Source organism: Bos grunniens, chromosome 21, assembly GCF_055505025.1.
Source record: "Bos grunniens cultivar Pamir isolate PY7600 chromosome 21, Bosgru_T2T1.0, whole genome shotgun sequence".
NCBI classification, from domain to species: Eukaryota; Metazoa; Chordata; class Mammalia; order Artiodactyla; family Bovidae; genus Bos; species Bos grunniens.
In genome coordinates, this window is record NC_141185.1 from 31,775,920 (window position 1) to 31,800,327 (window position 24,408).

Consider the following 24,408-nt stretch of genomic DNA (forward strand, 5'->3'; position numbering starts at 1 on the left):
CACCCTCTCCCTCTCCCACAAAGTCCATAAGACTGTTCTATACATCAGTGTCTCTTTTGCTGTCTCGTATACAGGGTTATCGTTACCATCTTTCTAAATTCCATATATATGCGTTAGTATACTGTATTGGTGTTTTTCCTTCTGGCTTACTTCACTCTGTATAATAGGCTCCAGTTTCATCCACCTCATTAGAACTGATTCAAATGTATTCTTTTTAATGGCTGAGTAATACTCCATTGTGTATATGTACCACAGCTTTCTTATCCATTCATCTGCTGATGGACATCTAGGTTGCTTCCATGTCCTGGCTATTATAAACAGTGCTGCGATGAACATTGGGGTACACGTGTCTCTTTCCCTTCTGGTTTCCTCAGTGTGTATGCCCAGCAGTGGGATTGCTGGATCATAAGGCAGTTCTATTTCCAGTTTTTTAAGGAATCTCCACACTGTTCTCCATAGTGGCTGTACTAGTTTGCATTCCCACATGGAACCTTCTCCAGGATAGATCACATCCTGGGCCATAAAGCTAGCCTTGGTAAATTCAAAAAAATAGAAATCATTCCAAGCGTCTTTTCTGACCATAATGCAGTAAGATTAGATCTCAATTACAGGAGAAAAACTATTAGAAATTCCAACATATGGAGGCTGAACAACACGCTGCTGAATAACCAACAAATCACAGAAGAAATCAAAAAAGAAATCAAAATTTGCATAGAAACGAATGAAAATGAAAACACAACAACCCAAAACCTGTAGGACACGGTAAAAGCAGTCCTAAGGGGAAAGTTCATAGCAATACAGGCACACCTCAAGAAACAAGAAAAAAGTCAAATAAATAACCTAACTCTACACCTAAAGCAACTAGAAAAAGGAAGAAATGAAGAACCCCAGGGTTAGTAGAAGGAAAGAAATCTTAAAAATTAGAGCAGAAATAAATGCAAAAGAAACAAAAGAGACCATAGCAAAAATCAACAAAGCCAAAAGCTGGTTCTTTGAAAGGATAAATAAAATTGACAAACCATTAGCCAGACTCATCAAGAAACAAAGGGAGAAAAATCAAATCAATAAAATTAGAAACGAAAATGGAGAGATCACAACAGACAACACAGAAATACAAAGGATCATAAGAGACTATTATCAACAATTATATGCCAATAAAATGGACAACGAGGAAGAAATGGACAAATTCTTAGAAAAGTACAACTTGCCTCATTTTTTTAAAGAGAAATATGGTAAAGAAAAGTTTCTTCTCAAAATAGCTTTTTAAACAAATAGGGTCACAGTATTAGTTTATAAGTTAGTATATGGACAGGCTGTTCTAGAGCTGCTTAATAAACTAAATAAAAGCAGTTTACCTGGGCTATATAATACCTTTCTTAAAGTTTTAAAGAAAATCTTTTTGCTTGATAATAAGAAATTCTTTAAAATAGGAAGAAGCATATTGGGCTACAGAATATCCACTTGTAGGACTGTTAGATAAAATTCAGGATGCAAAGTGAGATCTAGTTTCAGATAAACACCATGTTTTTATTTTTAATATAAATATGTTCCATAAAATATTTGGTACTTATTTGTATTAAAATTTATTTTTTAATTAAAATTTATCTGGATTTATTTTTGTTTTTAAATCTGGCAACCTGACATTTTGCCAGTCTTGCATTTTTATAAGCTTTGAAGAATGTAGAATTTAACTAGTTAACCTCATTTTCGCCCATATTTCTGGAATTATCAGAAATACAATCCCAAAACGACAATGGAATACGTAAATGAGCACTCATGTTTTAAATGCTTGCTTCTTGTAAGATTCTGGGCTAAGCTTGCTGCTGCTGCTGCTGCTTGCTAAGTCGCTTCAGTCGTGTCCAACTCTGTGCAACCCCATAGACGGCAGCCCACTAGGCCCCGCCGTCCCTGGGATTCTCCAGGCAAGAACACTGGAGTGGGTTGCCATTTCCTTCTCCAACGCATGAAAGTGAAAAGTGAAAGTGAAGTCGCTCAGTCGTGTCCGACTCTTAGCGACCCCATGGACTGCAGCCTACCAGGCTCCTCCGTCCGTGGGATTTTCCAGGCTAGAGTACTGGAGCGGGGTGCCATTTCTGCCTTTATAGAGGATATACCAGTGAAGCATAGGCAGATGATTATAACAGACCTAATGGACTATTATTTTAATTTGATGTAAATTTGCACATAAAGACATAACTATTGCATGTGATTGATACAGATGTTCAGGAAATCTTTTGATAAATATCCACAGCAAAAGCTATTTAAATAAATATAGCTGTCAGAAGCTAGAGGGATATCTTACAAAGAGCAATCAAATAGGATAAATAGACACTTCTGGCAGGAGCAGCATAAGTATCAACAGAGAAATTCACCAGAGATAAGAATTTGGCTAGTTTTATTTAGTATTTATATGCACTATCTGTTAGAAGAAGTGTACAATAAAATTCCCAACTTTGATTGAAATGCCAAGCTTATGAGGATAAACAGGGTATTTTCAGGAAACTGTGAATGTAGCCAAAACATGTGGTAAATGAATTCTAGTGTTGGCTATTTCAATGCAATGCCTTGCAGGAACACAGACCAACTGTATTTTTAAGTTGGTGGCCTCCAAATTAGTTGTTTTGCAAGGTTACTAGGGCTAGTTATTGCAATTCCCTAAAAAATTATCAGATAAGTATGCTACTGTGACCAGAAACATCCAATACAATTCTTAATAACATAAGGCAAATTACAAAGAAAATTAAAGCTATTATTGTATACCTTGGTTAATCCATAGTACATTTATGTCTGGATTTTTATGCAAACAAATGCATCTAGATAATAATTTAAAACTGGAATTTGTTTAGGAAACTGGTAATGATCAAAGAGTAGAACATTGTTGTTGCAAATAACTGGATTTTTCCCCTTTTAAAGGCTAACATTCCATTCCATTTTCTTTATTCATTCATCCCTCTATAGACATTTAGGATGCGTCCATGTATTGGCTATTGTGAATAATGATTTCATGAATATGGAAATTCAGATATCCATTCAAGATCTTGATTTCAATTATTTTGGATATATACCTAAAGGAGGGATCATCAGTTCAGTTCAGTTCAGTTCAGTTGCTCAGTCGTGTCTGACTCTTTGTGACCCCATGAATCGCAGCACGCCAGGGCTCCCTGTCCATCACCAACTCCCAGAGTTAGTACTATTTCCTGGATCATATGTGACAGTACTATTTTTCTGGATCATATGATAGTACTATTTTCTGGATCATATGATAGTACTATTTTCTGGATCATATGATAGTACTATTTTCTGGATCATATGATAGTACTATTTTTTTTGAGGAACTTCCATCCTGCTTCCCATAGTGGCTGTACCAATTTGCCTTCCCACTTTTATGTTCCCTTTTGTCCACATCCTTGGGAATGCACGTCATCTTTTGGTTTTTGATAATAGTCATCCTAAAACCACTGTCTCCTTTGCTTTGGATTTGCATTTCCCTGATGATTAATGATATTTGGCACTTTTTCAAATACCTGTTGGCTTTTTGAAGGTGGTCCATTGGTAAAGAATTCTTCTGCCGATGCAGAAGACACAATTCGATCCCTGGGTTGAGAAGATCCCCCCAAATAGAAAAATGGCAACCCATTCCATGGATTGTGAAGTCAGACATGACTAAGCATGCACAGATGCGCAGTTGACCTTTTGTGTGTCTTCTTTGGAGAAAGATCTATTCAAATCCTTTGCCCATTTTTTTAAATTGAGCTTTTTGTTTTTTCTATTGAGTTTTAGGAATTCCTTATATATTTTGGATATTAACCCTTTATCACATATATGGTTTGCAAATACTTTCTTCAGTTTCTTAGCTTGCCTTTTCATTTTGTTGATTATATCCTTTGCCGTACAAATGCTTTTTAGTTGATGTAATCCCATTCTTTTATTTTTGTTGCTGATGCTTTTGGCATTATATCCGAGAAATCATTGCCAAAGTCAATCTCAGGAAGCTTTTTCCCTGTGTTTTCTTCATGGAGTTTCACTGTTTCAGGTCTTACATTTAAGGCTTACTTTATTTGAGTTGATTTTTGTGTGTGGTATAAGGGTCCAAATTAATTATTTTGCAAGTCGATATCCATTTTTCCCAACACTTTTTTGAAGAGATTGTTATTTCACCATATGTATGTAGTCTTGGCACCACTGTCAAAATTCATTTTACCATATAGGTGAAATTTTAGTTGTGTGTGCTAAGTCCCTTCAGTCATGTTCAACTTTGCAACCCCATGGACTATAGCCTGCCAGGCTCCTCTGCCCATCATATTCTCCAGGCAAAAATACTGGAGTGGGTTGCCACTTCCTGCTCTAGGGGATCTTATTGACCCAGCGATCAAACTCAGGTCTCTTATGTCTTCTGCATTGGCAGGTGGGTTCTTTACCATGAGTGCTACCTGGGAAGCCTGAAGATTTATTTATAAGTTCCCGATTTTGCTTCATTAGTCTGTATGTCTATTTTTATGCCATAGTCATTCTATATTGATTACTGTGGCTTTGTAATATGTTTTGAAATCAGGGATTATGGTGCCTCCAGCTTTGTTCTTTCTCAAGATTGTTTTGGCTATTCAGGATTCTTTCTTGCTCCATACAAATTTTAGTATTGTTCTTATTTCTGAGAAAAATAACCATTGGAATTTTTATCAAGATTGTATTGAATCTACAGACCTCTATGGGTGGTGTGGACATTTTAATAATATTCAGTGGTCAATGCAAAATGTCTTTTAATTTATTTGTTGTAAAATTTCTTTGATGAATGTTCTGTACTTTTCAGGTATGTCTTTCACCACCTTGGTTAAGTTTATTCCTAAGTGTTTTATTTATGATCCTGTTGTAAGTGAGATTATTTTAATTTTCTTTTTAGAGTTCTTTTAGTTAGTACATCAAAATACAACTGATTTTTGTATGTTTATTTGTATACTACAACTTTACTGAGTTTGTTAGTTTTAATAGGCTTTTTTGGTATAATCTTTAGAAATTTTATGCATGTAACATCATGTTATCTGCAAACAGACAATTTGAATTCTTCCTTTAAATTTGGATGCATTTACATCTTTTTCTTGCTTAATTTCTCTGGCTAGGACTTCCAGTACTATATGAATAAAAGCAGCAAGAGACATCCTTGTCTTGTTCCTGATCATGGAGGAAAAGCTTGCAGATTTTCACTGGTAGTATACCTGTGGGCATGCTGTGTACGGCCTTTACTAGGTTGAGGTAATTTCCTTCTATTCCTAGTTTGTTAAGTGTTTTTATTCACATGATATTTAACTTTTTTCATTTGCTTTTTCTGCATCTATCGATATAATCATATAATTTTTACTTCTATTCTGTTAATGTGGTGTTTTACATTGCTCAATTTTATATGTTGGATCACCTTAGAGCCCAGGGGTACAACCCAGAGACTTGTTCATGGTGTTTGATCCTTTTAATGTGCAGTTGAATACAGTTTGCTAATATTTTGTTGAAGATTTTTGTGTTTATGTTTATCAGAAATATTTGCCTCTAGTTTTCTTGTAGTGTCCATATCTGGCTTTAGTATTAGGGTAATACTAGTCTTATAAAGTGAGTTTGGCAGTCTTCCCTGCCTTCAGTGTTTTTTCAACAGTTTGAGAAGTATTGGCATTAATTCATCTTTAAATGCTTGATGAAATTTACCTGCAAAGCCATCTTATCCTAGGATTTTCTTTTTTGGAAGGTTTTTATGTACTGATTAAGGTGATCAAATCACCTTACTAGTAATTAGTATGTTCGGACTTTTTAATTTTTTCCTGATGCTTGTCTTGATTGATTTTGGTTTTTGAAATTTATATATTTCTTCTATCTTGTCCAATTGTTGGTGTATAATTGCTTATAATAAGTTCATATGATCTTTTTATTAATTTAATGTCTCCTATTTAATTTATAATTTTATTCTTCTCTTTTTCTTAGTCTAAAGTTTCATCAATACTGCAGATAGTTTCAGAAAAAATTTCTAGTTTTGTTTATTTTTTTATTCTCTAATCTATTTCTGCTCTAGTATTTATCATTTCCTCTGTTCTGCAAGTTTGGGCTTAGTTCTTTTTGTTTTTTTTTTCAAGGCCTAAAGTTAAACTTTTATTTGAGGGAGTTCTTTTTTAATAATCCATTTACTGCTATAAAGAGCACTCAGTACTGCTTTTGCTACACCCAATAAATTTTGGTATGTTATGTTTTCATTTTTGTCTTGAGATATTTAAAATTTTTCTTTTTAAAGATGTCTTCTTTAATCCAATGTTTGACCAATAGAATGTTGCTTAATTTCCACATAAATGTGAATTTCCTAGTTTTCCTTATAGTATTGATTTGTGTTAATAATTTAATTCCATTAATGAATGAAATGATAATTGAGATATTTCAACTTTATTAAATTTATTAATACTTCTTTTGTGACATAATATGTGATCTGTCCTGTATAATTTTCTTTGTGTGCTTTAAAAGAATGTGCGTTCTGTGACTCTGGTGTGGAATGTATTATATACGTCTGTTAGGTCCAGTAGGTCTATAGTGTTGGACAAATTGTTCTGTCATTAATTTTCTATGTGGAAATCTCCCATGCTTATTGTGTTGCTGTGCACTTCTTTCAGATCTGTATACTTAGAAACTTTGATGCTGGTTTAGTCATTCAGTCATGACTGACTCTTGTGACCCCATGGACTGTAGCCCACCAGGTTCTTCTGTCCATGGGATTTCCCAGGCAAGAATACTGAAGTGGGTTGCCATCTATGATACTTATGTTCTATTGGTCTGACATGAGTATAGCCACTTCTCCCTTTTGATTATCATTTGCATAGCTGTCCTTAAATCTAAATTCTCTTGTAGACAACGTGTAGCTGGAGCTTGTCGTTGTCTCTTAGGTGCTCAGTGGTGTCTGACTCTTTATGACCCCATGGACTGTAGCCTGCCAGGTTCCTCTGTCCACGAGATTTCCCAGTGGGTTGCCGTATCCTTCTTCAAGACGGAACTCATTGTTCTATCTATTTAGCAACTCTGTGTTTTTGATTGTGAAATTCAATACATTTACATTTTAAATTATTGACAGGTAAGAACTTATTATTGACATTTTCTTAATTATTTTTTGTGAGTTCTGTAGTTCTTTTTACTTTTTTCATTTGGTGATTTTTTTATATTGATATGCTTTGATTTCTTTCTAGTTTTCTATTGCATGCACATATTCTTTGAGTATTTTGTCTATAGTTATCTGGAGGCATATATAAAAGATCTTATAACTTTTTTTTTAAGATGATAATAGCAACTTTCATTATAAACTAAACTCTACAATTTTACTTCTTCCTTCTTATAGCACTTTGTTAATAATATAACAATTTACATCTTTATTTTATACAATTATTATATTATATTCCAGTTTGTGTAGTTATAGTTACCATAAGTCTTACACTAAAATTAAAAGTACCTTCAGTTCAGTTCAGTCACTCAGTCGTGTCCGACTCTTTGTGACCCCATGAATTGCAGCACGCCAGGCCTCCCTGTCCATCACAAACTCCCGGAATTCACCGAAACCCACGTCCATCGAGTCGGTGATGCCATCCAGCCATCTCATCCTCTGTCGTTCCCTTTTCCTCCTGCCCACAATCCCTCCCAGCATCAGAGTCTTTTCCAATGAGTCAACTCTTCGCATGAGGTGGCCAAAGTACTGGAGTTTCAGCTTTAGCATCATTCCTTCCAAAGAAATCCCAGGGCTGATCTCCTTTAGAATGGACTGGTTGGATCCCCTTGCAGTCTAAGGGACTCTCAAGAGTCTTCTCCAACACCACAGTTCAAAAGCATCAGTTCTTCAGCGCTCAGCTTTCTTCACAGTCCAACTCTCACATCCATACATGACTACTGGAAAGACCATAGCCTTGACTAGAAGGGCCTTTATTGGCAAAGTAATGTCTCTGCTTTTTAATATGCTAAAAGTACCTTAAGATCCACCTTTACAATTTTACTTTATTCTATATTTGTGTGTATATTTGCCTTTAATTGTGAAATTTATACTTTCATATCTTATTTTGTTGCTTTCAGGATTATTTTCTTTCCACTTGAAGAACTTTTTTTTTTTTTTTTTTTTGATTCTTATAAAGCTGGTCTCATGGTTATCAACTCCCTAAGTTGTTGTTTCTCTGGAAAAGTGTATTTCATTTCATTTTTAAAGAATAATTTTTACTGAAAATAGTATTTTTGACTGTCTGCTCTTATTTCTTCAGGCATTTTGAATATATCCTCCTATTCTGTCCTGACTTGCAAGGTTTCTGCTGAGATACTCACTAATAGCCTTCTAAGGGTTTCTTCATATCTGCTGTCTCTTTTCTCTTGTTCATTTCAATTTTTTTCTTTGACTTTTGATTATTATGTATCTCAGTGTAGAGTTCTTTAGATTCAATTCAAAGTTTCTTGGAATGTTTTGCATTTCATGAATGTGAATGCCTATTTTGCTCTCTAGATTTGAGAAGTTTTCAGCTATTTTTAGAATTTTTTATTTTATATTGATGTATAGTTGATTAAGAATGCTGTATTAGTTTCAGGTGTATAGCAAAGTTCTCTGAGCTATTTAGTAGGTCCTTGTTTGTTATATATTTATATAATGTATTATTATTATTATATATTTATATATGTTATATATAAATTATATATGGAACCCCTTTCTTTTTCTCTTCTCCATCTGGGATTCATATAAAGCATATATTAGTTTGTTTATGATGTGCCATATGTTCTGTAGGCTTTCTCACTTTTTAAAATTATTTTTCTTTTTACTTTGATTGGGTTATTCCTAATGACCTATCTTCGAGTTGAATGATACTTTCTTCTGACTGATCAAGTCTACATTTAAACCTGTCTTGAATTTTTCAACTCAGTCATTGTGTTTTTCAGTACCAGAAATTCTGGTTCTCTTTTATTGTTCCTATATCTTTTTTGAAATTCTCATTTTGTTTTAGTATGGTTTTCTTGATTTCATTACTTGCCTATCTATTCTCTTGCAGCACACTGAACTTTTTAAAGATCATTCTTTTAACTTTTAGTTAATTTGTAGATCTCTATTTCTTTGGGTCTAGTTACTGAAGTTTATTTTACTGTTTTGATGAAGTTATGCTTCACTATTCTTTTTCTATAGCTTTGCATTGCTATGTGCATTTGAAGTAGTCACCTCTTAAAGTCTTTATGGACTGATTTCAGGAGGAAAAGACTTTCACAGGACAACCAAGCTAGAGATTATATGTATATATCTATATTATTTTTTCTATTATAGTTTATTATAAGATATTGAATATGCTCATTCACTTCAGTTTGTCGCTCAGTCGTGTCTGACTCTTTGCGACCCCATGAATCACAGCACGCCAGACCTCCCTGTCCATCACAAACTCCCGGAGTTCACCCAGACCCACATCCATTGAGTCAGTGATGCCATCCAGCCATCTCATCCTCTGTCGTCCCCTTCTCCTCCTGTCCCCAATCCCTCCCAGCATCAGAGTCTTTTCCAATGAGTCAACTCTTCGCATGAGGTGGCCAAAGTACTGGAGTTTCAGCTTTAGCATCATTCCTTCCAAAGAAATCCCAGGGCTGATCTCCTTCAGAATGGACTGGTTGGATCTCCTTGCAGTCCAAGGGACTCTCAAGAGTCTTCTCCAACACCACAGTTCAAAGGAATCAATTCTTCGGCGCTCAGCCTTCTTCACGGTCCAACTCTCACATCCATACATGACCACAGGAAAAACCATAGCCTTGACTAGACCAACTTTTGTTGGCAAAGTAATGTCTCTGCTTTTGAATATGCTATCTAGGTTGGTCATAACTTTCCTTCCAAGGAGTAAGCGTCTTTTAATTTCATGGCTGCAGTCACCATCTGTAGTGATTTTGGAGCCCCCCAAAATAAAGTCTGACACTGTTTCCACTGTTTCCCCATCTATTTCCCATGAAGTGATGGGACCGGATGCCATGATCTTCGTTTTCTGAATGTTGAGCTTTAAGCCAACTTTTTCACTCTCCACTTTCAGTTTCATCAAGAGGCTTTTGAGTTCCTCTTCACTTTCTGCCATAAGGGTGGTGTCATCTGCATGTCTGAGGTTATTGATATTTCTCCCGGCAATCTTGATTCCAGCTTGTGCTTCTTCCAGCCCAGCATTTCTCTTGATGTATTCTGCATAGAAGTTAAATAAGCAGGGTGACAATATACAGCCTTGACGTACTCCTTTTCCTATTTGGAACCAGTCTGTTGCTCCATGTCCAGTTCTAACTATTGCTTCCTGACCTGCATACAAATTTCTCAAGAGGCAGGTCAGGTGGTCTGGTATTCCCATCTCTTGAAGAATTTTCCACAGTTTATTGTGATCCATGCAGTCAAAGGCTTTGGCATATTCATTAAAGCAGAAATAGAGATTTTCTGGAACTCTCTTGCTTTTTCCATGATCCAGCAGATGTTGGCAATTTGATCTCTGGTTCCTCTGCCTTTTCTAAAACCAGCTTGAACATCAGGAAGTTCATGGTTCACATATTGCTGAAACCTGGCTTGGAGAATTTTGAGCATTACTTTACTAGCATGTGAGATGAGTGTAATTGTGTGGTAGTTTGAGCATTTTTTGGCATTGTCTTTCTTTTGGATTGGAATGAACACTGACCTTTTCCAGTCCTGTGGCCTCTGCTGAGTTTTCACAATTTTCTGGCATTTTGAATTCAACACTTTCACAGAATCATCTTTCAGGATTTGAAATAGTTCAACTGGAATTCCATCACGTCCACTAGCTTTGTTCATAGTGATGCTTTCTAAGGCCCACTTGACTTCACATTCCAGGATGTCTGGCTCTAGGTTAGTGATCACACCATCATGATTATCTGGGTCGTGAAGATCTTTTATGTACAGTTCTTCTGTGTATTCTTGCCATCTCTTCTTAATATCTTCTGCTTCTGTTAGGTTCGTACCATTTCTGTCCTTTATCGAGCCCATCTTTGCATGAAATGTTCCTTTGGTATCTCTGATTTTCTTGAACAGATCTCTAGTCTTTCCCATTCTGTTGTTTTCCTCTATTTCTATGCATTGATCGCTGAAGAAGGCTTTCTTATCTCTTCTTGCTATTCTTTGGAACTCTGCATTCAGATGCTTATATCTTTCCTTTTCTCCTTTGCTTTTCGCTTTTCTTCTTTTCGCAGCTATTTGTAAGGCTTCCCCAGACAGCCATTTTGGTTTTTTGCATTTCTTTTCCATGGGGATGGTCTTGATCCCTGTCTCCTGTACAATGTCACAAACCTCAGTCCATAGTTCATCAGGCACTCTATCTATCAGACCTATGCCCTTAAATCTATTTCTCACTTCCACTGTATAATCATAAGGGATTTGATTTAAGTCATATCTGAATGGTCTAGTGGTTTTCCCTACTTTCTTCAATTTAAATCTGAATTTGGCAATAAGGAGTTCATGATCTGAGCCACAGTCAGCTTCTGGTCTTGTTTTTGCTGATTGTATAGAGCTTCTCCATCTTTGGCTGCAAAGAATATAATCAATCTGATTTCGGTGTTGACCATCTGGTGATGTCCATGTATAGATTCTTCTCTTGTGTTGTTGCATGGGGGTGTTTGTTATGACCAGTGCATTTTCTCGGCAAAACTCTATTAGTCTTTGCTCTGCTTTATTCCGTATTCCAAGGCCAAATTTGCCTGTTACTCCAGGTGTTTCTTGACTTCCTACTTTTGCATTCCAGTCCCCTATAATGAAAAGGACATCATTTTGGAGGTATTAGTTCTAAAAGGTCTTGTAGGTCTTCATAGAACCGTTCAACTTCAGCTTCTTCAGCGTCTGGTTGGGCCATAGACTTGGATTACTGTGATATTGAATGGTTTGCCTTGGAAATGAACAGAGATCATTCTGTCATTTTTGAGATTGCAACCAAGTACTGCATTTTGCACTCTTTTTGTTGACCATGATGGTTATGAATATGTTGACCATGATGAATATGCACATTATCATATATGAAATAGATAAACAAGGATTTACTGTTTACCTTTATTTTCAACTCTGGGTGGTTGTTAAATTGGATTTCTGAGAGTGGATGTGTGCTGAGACCGCTTTTTCCATTATTTTTCTGATTTCACTGCTTACTCCTTTTCAATTGGGTTGCATTGATGCTTAATACATGTTATTAAGGCAAATGTTAATCACTTGCCTAGTATATATATTCTCTTAAATCTACCATTTTTGTTAATGAGTCATTTATAATTTATGTTGTTGTAATAAAGTTTTGGATTTATTAAAATCAAATTTATCAAACTAATATCAATTTTTTTGCTCCTTGTGCCCTACTGAGATCTTTTACTCTCCTGAGATATTAGTCTATAGGGCTGAATTTCTTTAATAAATCTAAAAATTTAGGTTTTCATTCACTTAGATTTTATTTTTGTGAACTGTGTGTCATAGAATATGCTGCATAATATAGACGTAACATAGACACCTTGTTAAATCTTCCTAGCAATTTATGTCATTTATTACTATCAGTTTTTAATCCTAAAACTGCTTTTGTATCTTGTCTGCATTAGCAACTGTGAATATACTTGCCACCATTTGTTTATAATTTTAACTTAAACTTGACTGAAAATAAGTTGATAATCTTGTCTCCCAAATAATATAAACATGTTAGAATTTTTAATTCCAATCTCCTCTCATACCGTCATCATAATCTTATCTGTTATTGTTTTGCAATATTTTATTTTCAATTTGTTTTCAAAACTGTTCAAGACATTATTATAATTTTATACAACTGACTTTTAGTTGGATCAACTCACATATTTACTGATCTACTTCTTCAAAATTTTTTTTTTATCTTATTTGTTCCTTCTGAGTTGAGATTCCTTCTTATTGGAGTTTATCCATTAGTAGTTACTCTAGAGAGGTTCTGTTAGTGGCAAATTATCTCTCCTTTTTGTTGTCTAATTATGTCTTTCATTTGCTCTCTACATTGAATTACTCTTCATCCGAACTCAGAATTTAGGTCAACAATCATTTTCTTTCATTACTTTGCTGTTATTATCCCATTATCTTCTGGTTTCTGCTTTTGTGGCAGTTATTTTTGTGAGGGGAGTGTGATTTTACTTTTAAAGAATTTTACTTTTAAAGATGCAATGGTTTAGCTTCAGTTCCCATAAAATACTCCTTTTTTGGTTTATATTTTAAAGTTTCAGTGTGATCATCTAATCATGGAGTTATTCTATGTATTCTGTTCAAGATGCTTTATAAATCCTAAATATGAAAACTCTCTGCTTTTTAAATATTAAATTTTTATATCTTTTCTTTGTTTTCTCCTTTGCAATATACTTTAGACAAAGGTTGAGTTCATCTTTGTCTACTCATCATGCCTCCTACTCTCCTCTCCTTAGCATGTTCTGCTTTATATAGTTGTGTTGCATTTGGGACAATTTTCTCCCATCTTTCTTTTAGTTTATGAACTTTCTCTTTAAACATCTAATTTATCATATAATGCACTTATTTGATTTTTAATTTCTGTGATTATATTTTCCTTGAAAGTCTGAATTAATTATATGTCTATACATGCCTCCTTTTAACTACTTATTGTCTTTGCTAATGTTTTCAGTGTTTTTCTGGAATGCTTTTGCTTTTTTGATGATCTGACGGATGTTGCCAATTTGATCTCTGGTTCTCTGCCTTTTCTAAATCCAGCTTGAACATCTGGAAGTTGACGGTTCATGTGCTGTTGAAGCCTGGCTTGGAGAATTTTCAGCATTACTTTGCTATCGTGCGAGATGGCAGTAGTTTGAGCATTCTTTGGCATTGCCTTTCTTTGGGATTGGAACGAAAACTGACCTTTTCCAATCCTGTGACCACTGCTGAGTTTTCCAAATTTGCTGGCGTGTTGAGTGCAACACTTTCACAGCATCATCTTTTAGGATTTGAAATAGCTCAACTGGAATTCCGTCACCTCCACTAACATTGTAATGATGCTTCCTAAGGTCCACTTGACTGCACATTCCAGGATGTCTGGTTCTAGGTGAGTCATCATACCATTGTGATTATCTGGGTCATGAAGATCTTTTTGGTGTAGTTCTTCTGTGCATTTTTGCCACCTCTTCTTAATATCTTCTGTTTCTGTTAGGTCCATACCATTTCTGTCCTTTAATGAGCCCATCTTTGCATGAAATATTCCCTTGGTATCTCTAATGTTCTTGAAGTGATCTATGTTCTTGAAGTGATCTCTAGTCTTTCCCATTCTGTTGTTTTCCTCTATTTCTTTGGATTGATCACTGAGGAAGGCTTTCTTATATCACCTTGCTATTCTTTGGAACTCTACATTCCTTTTCTCCTTTGCTTTTTGATTCTCTTATTTTCATGGCTGTTTGTAAGGCCTCCTCAGACAGCCATTTTGCTTTTTTGCATTTCTTTTTTTGGGGATGGTCCTGATCCCTGTCTCCTGTACAATGTCATGAGCCTCCATCCATAGTTTTTCAGGCACTCTGTCTATCAGATCTAATATCTTGAAACTATTTCTCACTTCCACTGTATAATCATAAGGGATTTGATTTAGGTCATACCCAAATGGTCTAGTGGTTTTCCCTACTTTCTTCAATTTAAGTCTGAATTTGGTAATAATGAGTTCATGATCTGAGCCACAGTCAACTTCAAGTCTTGTTTTTGCTGACTGTATAGAACTTCTCCATCTTTGGCTGCAAAGAATATAATCATCTGATTTCAGTATTGTCCATGTAGAGTCATCTCATGTGTTTTTGGAAGAGGGTCTTTGCTATGACCAGTGTGTTCTCTTAGCAAAACTCTATTAGCCTTTGCCCTGCCTCATTCTGTACTCCAAAGCCAAATCTGCCTGTTGCTCCAGGTGTTTCTTGACTTCCTATTTTTTTCATTCCAGTCCCCTATAATGAAAAGGACATCTATTTTGAGTGTTAGTTCTATAAGGTCTTGTATAGGTCTTCATAGAACCATTCAACTTCAGCTTCTTCAGCATTACTGGCTGGGGCATAGACTTGGATTACCATGATATTGAATAGTTTGCCTTGGAAATGAACAGAGATCATTCCGTCATTTTTGAGACTGCAAACAAGTACTGCATATCAGACTCTTTTGTTGACTATGATGGCTACTCCATTTCTTCTAAGGGATTCTTGCCGCAGTAGTAGATATAATGGTCATTTGAGTTAAATTCACCCATGCCTGTCCAGTTTAGTTTGCTGATTCCTAAAATGTTGACATTCACACTTGCCATCTCCTCTTTGACCACTTCCAATTTGCCTTGATTCAAGGCATGGACTTGAATGCACTTAACATTCAAGGTTCGTATAGAATATTGCTCTTTACAGCATTGGACTTTGCTTCTATCACCAGTCCCATCCACAACTGGGTGCTATTTTTGCTTTGGCTCTGTCTCTTCATTCTTTCTGGAGTTATTTCTCCACTGATCTCCAGTAGCATATTGGGCACCTACTGACCTGGGAGTTCATCTTCCAGTGTCCTATCTTGTTGCCTTTTCATACTGTTCATTGGGTTCTCAAGGCAAGAATACTGAAGTGGTTTGCAATTCCCTTCTCTAGTAGACCACCTATTGTCAGAACTCTCCACCATGACTCATGTAAAAAAGCAAGAGAGTTCCATAAAAACATCTATTTCTGCTTCATTGACTATGCCAAAGCCTTTGACTGTGTGGATCACAATAAACTGTGGAAATAACTTAAAGATATGGAAATACTAGACCACTTGACTTGCCTCTTGAGAAATCTGTATGCAGGTCAGGAAGCAACAGTTAGAACTGGACATGGAACAACAGACTGGTTCCAAATAGGAAAAGGAGTATCAAGGCTGTGTATATAAATAAGCCTGCTTATTTAACTTACATGTAGAGTACATCATGAGAAACACTGGGCTGAATGAAGCACAAGCTGGAATCAAGATTGCCAGGAGAATTATCAGTAACCTTAGGTATGCAGATGACACCACCCTTATGGCCGAAGGTGAAGAAAACCTAAAGAGCTTCTTAGTGAAAGTGAAAGTTGTGAGTGAAAAAGTTGGCTTAAAACTCAACATTCAGAAAATTAAGATCATGGCATCTGGTCCCATCATTTCATGGCAAATAGATGGGGAAACAGTTGAAACAGTGAGACACTTTATTTTTATAGGCTCCAAAATCACTGCAGATGGTGACTGCAGCCATGAAATTAAAAGACACTTACTCCATGGAAGAAAAGTTATGACCAAACTAGAGAGCATATTAAAAAGCAGAGATATTAATTTGCCAACAAAGGTCCATCTAGCCAAAGCTATGGTTTTTCCAGTAGTCATGTATGGATGAGAGAGTTGGACTATAAAGAAAGCTGAATGCTGAAGAATTGATGCTTTTGAACTGTGGTGTTGGAGAAGACTCTTGAGAGTCTCTTGGACTGCAAGAAGATCCAACCAGTCCATCCTAAAGGAAATCAGTCCTGAATATCCATTGGAAGGACTGATGCTGAAGCTGAAACTCTAATACTTTGACCACCTGATACGAAGGGCTGACTCATTTGAAAAGCCCCTGATGCTGGGAAAGATTGAAAGTGGGAGGAGAAGGAGACGACAGAGGATAAGATGGTTGGATGGCATTACCGACTCATGGACATGAGTTTGGGTACTCTCGGTCAGTTGGTGATGGACAGCGAGGCCTGGCCTGCTATAGTCCATGGGGTCACAGAGTGGAACACGACTGAGAGACTGAACTGAACTGACTGAATGTTTTCAGTTCTTCTCTTACATATTTAATCATTTCATGGTATACATGGTGGTTTAATGTTGATGTTACTTTTATCTTAGAATTCTCAATGCTAACAATTTCATTGTGTGTTTTTAGATTTTAAGTGGCATTATCTTCAATGGGGATTGAAGTAAGAATACAGGGCAACCAGTGCGGAGAGGGATTTTCCTTCCATAATAGTTATGCATTTACTTTTAAAAAATACTTAAAAATTTCCAGTAGTTTCTGCCTGAAATTTAGGTTTATTTCTTTTCTGGCCAGGCAGTGTTGAAAAATGTATCCCCAGATCTGTTGTGGTCAGGCATGTGGTTTCAGAACCTCAGGGCAAATATATCAGAGCATAGCCAAAGAGACCACCTTGTTTGTTATTCCATTTTACCAGAGTACAGTTATTTTTCTTTTTCAGCCTTTCATTAGAGTTCCACCCCCTTGAGTGGAACTTTATATGAGAATCTCAGTCCCAATTTTTTTGTTTTAACTTGCCTCATGTCTTCATCTCCTAAACACATCTTGACATTAGAAAGCTGCAGTGTTTCTTGGTCTGGTGATTCTCAAACACATTTGGTTGCACCTTGTAAGCAAGTTTTGGTTGACACAGTGTTGGAGACCATGTCAGGTACTTTGAAACTGTGAGCCAGGGATATTGACCATCCTAAATTCCTATGATATAGAGCCACAAAATGAATAGTTGGCCTGCCCTAAATACCACCAACTTCTCATGAAGAAATACTGACATCAGCTGGGATAATCACTATGTCAGCTCATGCACTTTTACCATCTTCACTTTTAGTTCTGTGTTCATTTTTGATCTCTAGTAATATCCAGTAATATTCCTTACTTTACTTACTTTACTTTACTTACTAATATTCCAAGCTCACCTAGTCTACAGAAGAAAATTTATGGTGTAATACTTATCATTATACAACTTAAGGTTTTTTTTTCCAACTTGTGTAATCTGTTATATTCCTAAAACCAGATTTCTGAATTTCTGTGTGCATTCATATTTATAGTGTGCATTTATATCTGTTAATCTACATATCTCACTATTTATATGTCATATTATTTTTCTATTTGTCTTTATTTAAATATGAATTGAAAATACATATACTTATATTGACCTTGCTGCTAAGTCACCTCAGTCGTGTCCGACTCTGTGTGACCCCATAGATGACAGCCCACCAGGCTTCCCCGTCCCTGGGATTCTCCAGGCAAGAACACTGGAGTGGGTTGCCATTTCCTTTTTCAATGCATGAAAAGGAAAAGTGAAAGTGAAGTCCACTCAGTTGTGTCCGACTCTTCACGACCCCATGGAATGCAGCCTACCAGGCTCCTCCGTCCATGGGATTTTCCAGGCAAGAGTACTGGAGTGGGGTGCCATTGCCTTCTCTGCCTTATGCTAATAATTATTATTTATGAGTTATAACTCTTGATGTGATTTCTTTGCGAATTTTGAAATTTTTTACAGTGCTTAAATTCTGTATAATATCATGCTTGCTTTCTTTTAAGACAACACTAGCTGAATGAATATATTTATTATACATGCATGCATGCTAAGTTGCTTCGGTGGTATTTGACTGTTTATGACCCTGTTAACTCTATCCTGCCAGGCTACTCCGTCCATGGTACTCGCTAGGCAAGAACACTTGAGTCGGTTGCCATTCCCTCCTCCAGGGAATCTTCCCCACCCAGGGATAGAACCCACATCTCTTTTACCTCCTGCATTGGCAGACTTGTTTTTTTTTTACCACTAGAGCCACTTGGAAAGCCCATACTGATTATAATTGAAGACAATAAAATCAGGAAAAGTTATGGTGAAATATGACTGTTTCTCAAATCTCAGAAGCCTAGTATTAAAGATGGAAGTGTAGCCTTTCCTTTAGAAACAGATGACAAAAGCAGAGTAGCTCTGTCTGTAGCCCAAAAGGCAGTCATCAAATTTGCCTCCCAAACACTATTCACATTAATTTTTTTCCTTGCCTTCCTCTCTAGGTAGGCTTGGAAACTGAAATTTCAACCTTCTATCATAGTTCAAAGCCAGGGGTCCTCATCTGATCTGCTTCTGGCCACTGAGATTTATGTGGAAGGCTGCCTGTTGGGATTGAGGGTAGTAGACAGATGTCTGTATTTAGAAGCTCAAAATTACCAGGTTTCAGGCTATGCCTTGATGATCAGTTTGGTTTTATTTACATGTTAAATGAGGGCCAGAAACATAAGAAATACAAGTTGACTGTATTTTTGACAGGAGAATTAAAAAAAAAAAACTCTGGCCCTGGCCAGCTACAGTTTGTTTTTTCAATCCCTAATACAGACACTGTATCTCTTCAGATGGATGAAAAATACTGTATCTCTTAAAATGAATGGAGGTGAAAAAAAAGTTGCTATAGCCATGCAGATTGCAGGAAGAATATCTCTATCCACTTTGTCCAATGTGCTGCCTTGATGGATAATGAAAAAAGATTTTTGCACTGAGGAGAGGTGAGAATTTCCAGCATATCTGATCAGGAAAATTATTCCATTGTAGGGCGGTGAGTCTCACTAATCCTATCAGCTAGTTCTGATATATATTGATTTAGATATGAGATATAGATTGAATGCAGCTGAATGATTTTCAAGCTTGCTTTTTCCAAATGGGATTTTTTATTGCAGTTCCTTTCTTCTCAACCATTGTATATTTTGGATGCTGGGGGGCAAATGAGTTATCTGTTAGGCATGCAATCTGAATTCAGTGACTGCATATACTTTGGAACTTTCTCTCCTGAGTAGTGAGTGAGAATGTTGTGTGTAATGGGGAAAAGGATATATATGAATTTTGAGTAGACAGGGGTAAATAATTGATCAACCTCCTTTGAAGTTAGAATTGGGCAGACATGTTTCAATTTAGTTGAAGTGAAAGTATCCTGAATGTAGTTTCTGTGAGAACTTGATATAAAAGGACAGTCTTAAGGGGTAGAGCCTTTGACTCTTCTGTCTTTTGCCTTCCTGTAATTAAGATATGATTTCTGGATAGACAGTAGTCCTGTTGTGAATTTTGGGTACTTCATGCAAAAATGGCATTATGATCTCTGATGTCACCACTGAGCCAACTCTGGCATCTCTATTTTTGGGTTGTTGTTCAAGTTTTCTACTACATGCAAAATGGAGAGTTTTATTATCTTAACCCCTTTAGGAGCTTACGGCATGAAGACAGAAAGTGTTTTCGGATTTCTAAGACCTGTCTTCATTATTCATATAATGTTTGACTGGGACAATTCCTGAATAGTGATCGAATCCACTTTTGTCTCCTTTGTCCTTTCCCTTCTTTCTTCTTTGTACAGTTCTTTTTTAATCAGTTGAAATATTTGTTCATTTAATGGTCACCTGTTACCATCCATTATGGTAAAATGGTATTCTATAAAGGCATTTTGCTGCACTGTAGCTCAGATTTGCTATGAGGCTCTTCATTTATAAAGTAATGTATCCAGTTACTTTGCATTCAGTTTGTGTTCAAATTTTAGTCATAATTTATTTTTGTTGTTAGACTTTCAAGATTACCGTATTATAATACCCTTCTTTAGTGTATGCCTAAAAATTTTATAGATGAATGATACTCTGAAAATATCACATATTCCAACTTTATTATTTACTTGTTGAATGCTACTTAATATGATAGAGATTTTGTTCACGTGACATCTTATTTAATGTATATAATAATCTGAAGGCTGATGTCATTGTTCTTGTATATATTAGGACAATAAAATTCAGGAAAATGTAACTTAATCAATATTCTATTCAGTATTATTGCAGTGTGCTAATCACTATGAGTATCTAAAGACTGATTTGGTCCATACCAAGTCAGGACTAATACTGATTAGTGTCTAATCAGTCTTGAGATACTCTGTTACAACTGGCTCAGACAGTCTATTATAGTAGGGAATATGAGGAAAAGAAAGAAAGGCAAAAAAAAAAAAGACAAAGGAAAAGGCAGAAGCCTTCGCCATGGCTATGAAAAAGTTCTTAAACAGCCTGAGAAAAATGCCCAGAGGGGCCCAGGTGAAAAGGGATGGGCTTGCTATTACTGTGGAAAGGAGGGGCACCTCAAGCGGGATTGCCCTCAGGCATCTAAGCCACCCCCAGCTCCATGTTGGGTCTGCAAAGGACCACACTGGAAGAGAGACTGCCCCCAGAGGCGTAGGTCTCCCGGGTCGGACTCTCAAGACAATCAGGACTGAAGGTGCCCTGGGGTCCCCACACAAGCTCCCGTCCTAATTACACCTGAGGAACCCCGGGTATTAATAATTGTGGGGGGCCAAGCCATCGATTTCCTTTTACATACTGGGGCAACTTATTCTGTGCTTACTGAAGCCCCTGGCCCACTTTCTTCCCGATCCACTTCCGTAATGGGACTGTCTGGATGAGCCAAAAGGTATTATTTCAGTTACTCTTTATCTTGCAACTGGGATTCTGTGCTGTTTTCACAGGAGTTTCTGATCATGCCAGAATCTCCCTCACCCCTTTTGGGAAGGGATATACTGAGCAAGGTCCATGCCTCTGTTTTCATGAATATGGAGCCCTCCCTTTCTCTCCCTTTAGTTGAACAAAACGTAAATTCTAGAGTATGGGCTGATGGAAAATCTGTGGGTTGAGCACAAAATGCTATTCCTGTAGTTGTTAAGCTCAAAGACCCACACGTATTTCCACATAAGAAGCAGTATCCACTGAAACCTGAAGTTAAGGAAGGGTTAAAACCCATCATCGAAAATTTAAAGGAGCAGGGACTATTAATTCTCAGTAACAGTCCTTGCAACACTCCTATTTTGAGTATAAAGAAATCAAATGGTAAATGGAGACTAGTTCAAGATTTACGAATTATAAATGAGGCTGTAGTTCCTTTACACCCCTTTGCCTAATCTTTATACTCTATTGTCTGAAATTCCTGAACAGGCCAAATATTTCTCAGTAATTGATTTAAAGGATGCTTTCTATTCAGTGCCTTTGGTGGAAGAAAGTCAATTTCTATTTGCCTTTGAAGACCCTACACAGTCAGCTTCTCAGTTAACCTGGACAGTTTTGCCCCAGGGATTTCGTGACAGTCCTCACTTTTGTGGACAAAGTTTGTCATGGGATCTACAAAACTTTAATAGCTCTGAAGCGGTGGTGTTACAATATGTAGATGATATTTTGCTCTGTGCTGAGACAGAGGAAGCTTGTTCGTGAGCCTCAGAAGATTTCTTAAACTTTCTGGCAGGCTGTGGTTACAAGGCATCAAGAGAAAAGGCTCAGCTTTGTCAACAATCAGTTAGATATCTGGGCCTAATCATATCAGAAGGGACTAGGGCCATAGGCCCTGAGAGAATTAAACCTATATTAAATCATCCCCTACCTATGACTTTAAGGCAATTGAGAGGATTTTGGGGAATCACAGGTTACTGTTGCATTTAGATTCCGGGTTATGGGGAACTTGCCTGGCCTTTATATAAACTTATAGTTGAAACTCACCAGGGCTTCCCTGGTGGTTCAGAGGGTAAAGCGTCAGACTGCAATGCGGGAGACCTGGTTTCGATCCCAGGGTCAGGAAGACCCCCTGGAGAAGGAAATGGCAACCCACTCCAGTACTCTTGCCTGGAAAATCCCATTGACAGAGATGCCTGGTGGGCTAAGTCCATGGGATCGCAAAGAGTTGGACACGACTGAGCAACTTCATTCAATCACTATGAGGACAAAAAAGATTTGTTCTCTGCTCCATGGCCTCATAGTTCAAAAGGGAAATTCATAGTCAATATGAGAGGTGTAGTGGAATCCCAGGGAAGGAGGACATGATAGGAAAGGATTTACAATGGAGGTGATATTAGAGTTGAGTTTTATTTTAGTTTTTTCATTTTATCATCTGTTTTTTTTATTTCAAATTTATTTATTTAAATTGGAGGACAATTTCTTTATAATACTGTGGTGGTTTTTGCCAGACACTGACATGAATCACCCACGGGTGCACGTGTCCCCTATATCTCAAACCCCTCACATGACCCTCCCCAGCCCATATTGTGTTACAGTTTTATTAGGTAGAGCAAGGACGGTTGCTCTCTACAGGAAGAAAGTCATTCACATGCATGACATATTCAATGAATTGTTAGTTTTTCTATGTAAATTAGAGCCATCTTTACAACCACTTGTTCTGCCTTTAATTACCCTGATGACTATTGTCAGATAATTCACCTACTACCTATTATTGGAATTTCCTCTCTGGACTTCTGAAAGTGGATAGAGGAAAAATTTGAATATTTGTATGGACTTCATTGAACATTCCCAGTAGAGTTTTAAACAGAAATAGGATTATTTTCTCAGGAAAATAATAAGTACAAAATTCAGCATTCATAAAATTTGAGTTGCTTGACCAGTTTTTCACACTATCTCAGTATAAGTTAATCAAGTTTAATCTTGTGGATCAATTCTTGAGTAAGAATTTAAACTAAGAACAGTTTCATACGAATTTCCCTTTTTGTTATCCTAAACGACATTTCCAAGGTATGAAACATGTGTTGTAAAGAATCAGTATTATTATTATTTTTTAAAATTTTACTTGTTTTAGTCTGCCTTGGGTCTTCATTGCTTTTTGTGTGCACTTCCATTTACTCTCGTTGCTGTGAGTGAGGGCTACTCTCCTTGCTTGCTTCTCTTGTTGTGGAGCACGGGCTCTAGGTACACGGTCTTCAACAGTTGCAGCATGTGGGTTCAATAGTCGTGGGGTGCAGGTTCTAGGCACACGGTAGTTTTGGCACACAGGCTCAGCACTTGCGGGTTGCGGGCCCCGAGCGCAGGTTTAGTTGTTGTGACACACTGGATTAGTTGCTCCACAGCACGTGGGATCTTCCTAGACCAGGAATCGAACCTGTGTCCCCTGCATTGGCAAGTGGATTCCGATCCACTGTACCCCAAGGGAAATCCAAGGAATGATTACTGATACATTTTAAACCTAAAATTGTGTTCAGTCTTTGATCTTCAAGTTTGAGATACTGAATATATCTTTAAAATGATATATTTAAAAATAAATATTAAGGATGTTGAGGGAATAGCATTAAAGATTCATATGGCCTTCTTTAATTTCCTTTTTGTTTAACATAACGGTATGAGTTGACATAAAAATCAATGTTTTCTCAAAAAGTCATGGCTTTAGCTGTATTTCTTCTGTCCACACCATATTATAAAGTACCTATGTTATGAAAAGCAAAGTTTTACCTATAAGTTGAGTTCAGTTCAGTCACTCAGTCGTGTCCGACTCTTTGCAACCCCATGAATCGCAGCACGCCAAGCCTCCCTGTCCATCACCAACTCCTGGAGTTCATTCAGATTCACGTCCATCGAGTCAGTGATGCCATCCAGCCATCTCATCCTCTGTCGTCCCCTTCTCCTCCTGCCCCCAGTCCTTCCCAGCATCAGAGTCTTTTCCAATGAGTCAACTCTTCACATGAAATGGCCAAAGTACTGGAGTTTCAGCTTTAGCATCATGCCTTCCAAAGAAATCCCAGGGCTGATCTCCTTCAGAATGGACTGGTTGGATTCCCTTGCAGTCCAGGGGACTCTCAAGAGTCTTCTCCAACACCACAGTTCAAAGGCATCAATTCTTCAGCGCTCAGCCTTCTTCACAGTCCAACTCTCA

At 37.0% G+C, this 24,408-nt stretch overlaps 1 long non-coding RNA gene across 2 annotated transcripts in view; it reads left to right on the forward strand.

Moving 5' to 3' along the window:
- LOC147349336 (uncharacterized) overlaps positions 1 to 24,408 on the forward strand; it is a 173,434-nt gene that overhangs the window by 16,424 nt on the left and 132,602 nt on the right. For both annotated transcript variants that reach the window (XR_015150361.1, XR_015150360.1), the window contains exon 2: positions 5,115 to 5,247. This is a non-coding gene — a long non-coding RNA (uncharacterized LOC147349336). The remainder of the gene's footprint in view (positions 1 to 5,114; positions 5,248 to 24,408) is intronic.